Below are 5248 nucleotides of genomic sequence, written 5' to 3' on the forward strand. Positions count from 1 at the left end.
CGAGCGCGGGGCGAGCGCGGGCTCGGCAGGCGCCGCGGGGCCGCCAATGGAGAGGCGGTGCCGCCGTTAACTCTCGCCGGGCTGCGGAGAACCCGCCCGGCCGCGGCTCTCGGAGCTCCGCGCACGGCGCACGGAGCGCGGACAGCCCGCGGGGGCGGGGGATGCTGAGACCCCGCAAGGGTCAGCACAGGGGGATGCTGAGACCCCGTAAGGGTCGGCACAGGGGGATGCTGAGACTGTGGAAGGGTCGGCACAGGGGATGCTGAGACCCTGCAAGGTGAAATCCCACAAGGGTCGGGACGGGGATGCTCAGACCCCGCGGGGGAGGGTACAGAGACCCCGCAAGGGTCGGCACAAGGGGATGCTGAGACCCCATAAAGCTGGTACAGGGATGCTGAGACCCCACAACAAGCGTTGGTACAGGGGTGCTCAGACCCCACAAGGGTTGGCTCAGGGATGCTCAGACCCCACAGGGTTGGCACAGGGGGATGCTCAGACCCTACAAAGGTTGGCACAGGGGATGTGCAGCCCCTCCCATCCCTCCCCCCAGCTCTGCTGTCCCCACCGGGGTCGTGTCCCCCAGTGCTTGGGGGGCTGCTCAGTCCTGTCTTGGTCGAGTTGCAAATTTAATTCCACACCAAACAATGTTATTTTTTTTTTAATTTTCCATGTTTTTGATCTGGTTTTACATAGGATCCTCTTTTAGTTTTTATAGAAGAACATAAACATTTGTCTATATTTAACCCGTAAAATACAGCAATTCTCACGTTACATGGTTAAAATCCCCAGAAATGTGCCTGGGGGTGGCCGGGAGGTGCCTCTGTCCCCGAGGGCTGACACCACACCTGGCAGGGCTGGGGAAGGTGACAGAGCTCCCCTTCAGCTGATGCAAACCTTGTTTGAAGAAACGGAGCTCACACGGATTTGATTTGATTTTTCTAACAGTGATAACCGCACACCCAGGCTGCTTTAACCTCTTGGCTTTGGGAATTAAAATAAACTCGGCAAGGATGTCATACAGACACGAGGCCCTCCCACGAGGTCAGCTGAGAGCAGGGATAACTCTGGGTCTTAGTGCACGCCCCGAGACAGAAGGAAGGAGGAAATTCCTCTTCCTGCCTTCCCCCAAATGCCATTTCCTCCCTCTGCAGCAGGACCAGCCCTGCATCCATCCCTGCATCCATCCCTGCACCCATCCCTGCATCCATCCCTGCATCCATCCCTGCATCCAGCCCTGCACCCATCCCTGCATCCAGCCCTGCATCCATCCCTGCACCCATCCCTGCATCCATCCCTGCATCCAGCCCTGCATCCATCCCTGCACCCATCCCTGCATCCATCCCTGCATCCAGCCCTGCATCCATCCCTGCACCCATCCCTGCATCCATCCCTGCATCCAGCCCTGCATCCAGCCCTGCACCCATCCCTGCATCCATCCCTGCACCCATCCCTGCACCCAGCCCTGCATCCATCCCTGCACCCATCCCTGCACCCAGCCCTGCATCCAGCCCTGCACCCATCCCTGCATCCATCCCCGCATCCATCCCTGCATCCAGCCCTGCATCCAGCCCTGCACCCAGCCCTGCATCCAGCCCTGCATCCAGCCCTGCATCCAGCCCTGCATCCAGCCCTGCACCCATCCCTGCATCCATCCCTGCATCCAGCCCTGCATCCAGCCCTGCATCCCAGCTGATTCTGCAGCACAGGAGGAGACAGCAGAGCTCCATGCCAGCATTACACCGTAATTAATGTTCTCTGATCGACCTTGAGAGAGGCACACGAGAGAATTGACTTGGCTAAATGTGGAAAGAAAAGAGCTCTAATGAAACAATAATAAAAATACAGCCTTAAACAGTGTTTGGAGAGCCTTTGAGCTGTTAAATTGATAAAAGTTGATTTAAGTCCTTTTTTTTTTTTTCTGAGTAGCAGGGGGGGAAAAAAACCAACTTTTTTTGTTTGTTTTGATCAGGTTTTACATAGAGTTGTGTTCCAGATTTTATAGCAAAACATAAGCATTTGTCTATATTTAACTTTTAAAGTAGAATAATTAACATATTGTTTTGTTAAAGCCCTCAGAAATAGCACATTGCTATGGCTCCTCACTGTGTTACCTATTTAGAAACACACTGCAGTTTACTGTGTGTGTTTCCTTTAAAAACAAAATTTGAATTATCTAAGTTGAAAATAAAACAAAAATAAGATCCCAAGGCATATTGTTTTTTTAACATCCTGAACAAAACCAAACTCAAATCATACCTGGAAGGTGATGCTTGCATATACACAAAGTGTAATTCACAGCAGCGTGGAATTTGTTTAAATAATTTTGCTTTCTGATGCATTAAACATGAATGATGTGACATCAGGACACATTTTCCTGGGGGAAAGATTGGATTTTTCAAGCGTCTGGTTCCTAAGGAAATCTTTAATTTACCAATATCAACTATTGCAAGTTATTTCCACATCTAATTTTTCACCAGATTTAATGGGGGTGTCTGCTAGCCTATGGAAAGTTACCAGAAATCTCTTTTGATACTAAGAGGGATCAATGGGAATCAATAAAAAAATAGGATCAGCATAGAAAAAGATGCTGAAGGTGCAGTTATGGCTTGGAAAACGCTCAGATATTGGAGCAGGAAGTGGTGCTGTGCTGCTGAAGGCACTTTTTGGCAAATTTACCTGTGGAATTCCAGCCAGGATGCAAAAACTGGAGATGTGACAGCCCTTCCTGAGAAATGTCAGCATGTTCAGGATGTGGCTGGAGCCAAACCAAGCAAGTTTTTCCTCCTTCAAACTCGGTGTCCTTCTCCTAACAGTGATGAAGAGCAGATTGTTTCTCCAGAGCTGTCATTATTTCCATGTCCAGGGAAGAGATCTGGCACCAACCTCTGTGGTTGTTTATGATTAACAACTCACTCTGAGTTCTGGTGGGAGATCCAAGGGTCTGGAGTGTGGGGCAGGGAGGAAAAATGGTTGGCACAGCAGTGAAGGCCCTGAGCCCATCAAAAAATTTATGACACTATAGGTTAACTGCACCTTCTGCATTTTTTTTTTTTTTTTTTGGCCTTGCACTGTGTCTGAGCAAAATCCCAATTATTTATGCCAGAGCCAAGCAGACCCTCATGCTTTGGCTTGGTCAGCCTGTCTGTGCTGGCTCCCTGTGAATCCTTTGTGTCATTGTTTGCTCTCTTAGCAATCCATCTGTTTCCTGAGACCTTGTTCTGTGCCTCACTCTGCAGCAAATCCCAGCCTGGGCTTTTCATGGCATTGCTTCAATATTCTGCTGCTCTAGGCCAAACCCTGTGCTCTGCTCTGAGCTCTGAACCCCCAGCAGCATCTCAAAGCCAGCAGCACCCCAGATTGCTCTGCAGACCTCCAGACACCACAGGGTTTGGCTTTTCTGCTTCTCCTCCACTGGGTTTATTGTCTCTTCTTAGAGGAAAAAGTGAATTAAACCTCGCTGTGGGCCAGGCAGTGAAGCACTGACAACCCACAGCTCACAATTTATGCAACACTCTGCTAATTTTAGTCTCAGATATGGCCGGGGCAGACAATCCCCAGGGCAGAGATGTTTGCTCTCAGCTGAGGGCAGCACATGACATATGGTTCCTAAAGCATCCTCCAAGCTGGGAGCTTTGCATTCAGGCCTGAGTTGCTGCAGTTCCCTCCAAGTCATAACTTTGAGGATTACTCACCCTAGACATGCAAACACAGAGAATCTGCCTCCTAATTTAGATTATCCTGAATCAGTGAGCAGCCTCACCCCCACTGGGTTTTCTATTTGCAGTGAGGGCAGAGCCTGGCAGTGCCAGGCTGAGGGAGGGAGAGGAGCAGGCAGGGAGGGCTGTGCTGAGCAGGGCTGGGGCACCTTGGGCACAGAGCTCTGGCACTGGGGCCAAAGGATGCTCAGGGGATGCTGCTCCCACCTGGGAACTGGAGGCACTTTTGATCAGGAATGCTCTGAAGCAGCAACTGCAGCCTCAGCTGATCTGCTGGGAGTGTTTTCTATTCATAGAGCAGCATCACAGCAGGGCTGGCAAAGACAAAGCACCAACGCAGCTTTAACCATCTCAGGGCATTCTGGATACCTTAAACCCCCACCAGAGTTTTGTAGTGAGCTCCTTACTGGGCTCCATGAGCAGCTCTGGCACTTGGCTAAAAGATAATTTCCTAAAATTGTTCTTTTCCTAATTCTGCTCCACTCTACCCCAGAGCTGGACTCGCACAGCTGATTGTACTGGGAAGAAACACAAACAGAATCAAAACAAAGAACCAAAAATTCCTATGAAATGGAAATTTCAAGCTCCATTACAACCAGTAGAAGAAAAAATAATCAATGCTGTCAGAATGAAAAAGGCTGAGCTTGCTGGGAAATAAATATCATTTTCCCCAGTGTCTAAAAGCACTTGTAAAATATGCCACAAACAAGGATTAAAAAGACCTCAACTAATTCAAATAGAGAACAAAGATCCTCTGATTTTTTACCAGGTGGTGACATTGAGCCACAAGCTGTGTTTGGTGTTTGAGGTGCCAGAGTCTGGGATTTCCAGGGTGGGGATGAGGAAGGAGACACAGGGCTCTGGCACAGGGCAGGGAGGGGGACAGCTCTGCCCTGTTCTTATCTCTTAAAACAGGTTCTGGGCTTTGAGATATGATTAAACCCATTCTCTTTTCATTTTAAATTGTAGGGATTCCATCTGACTTTTTTCCTTCTTTGTCCCTGAGGTCAGGTAAGATGTCTTTTGGACAAGTACCACAGGATTCAATCTGCTGCATCAACAATACCCAGCTTGCTGATTCAAACCTGTGTAGAAGAAGCAGAATTTACCTTAGCTCCCTGTCACATGTTGGGAGACTGGAAATAAGCCAAGCAGGTTGGAAATGCATTAGTTGGCTGCAAATATTCCTTCTTTCTCATTTCTTGCTGTGGCTGTCCCCATCCCCGTGGGGAAGATCTCTCAGCTCAGACCAGCCCTCACCTCCAGCAGCAAGGTCAGGAAGATGCAGAGGGGACAGTCTGAGCCCAGCAGGACTGTCACACTGTCACAGCTCAAAGCCAAGGCCAGGAGAACTCTCCAAGGATCTGCTCCAAGCCCCTGGAGGGTCTTTGTTCACATCCACACTCTGCCGGCTGTGGTCGGTGCTCTTGCACAGCTCCTGACAATGAACAGGAAATTTCTTCTGGTTCCCTCCCCACCCGACTCAGAGGAGAGCAAAGGGTGTGTTAAACAAACACTACTGAGCAAAACAA

The sequence above is a fragment of the Sturnus vulgaris genome, chromosome 25, assembly GCF_052056855.1.
Source record: "Sturnus vulgaris isolate bStuVul1 chromosome 25, bStuVul1.hap1, whole genome shotgun sequence".
Taxonomy (NCBI): Eukaryota; Metazoa; Chordata; class Aves; order Passeriformes; family Sturnidae; genus Sturnus; species Sturnus vulgaris.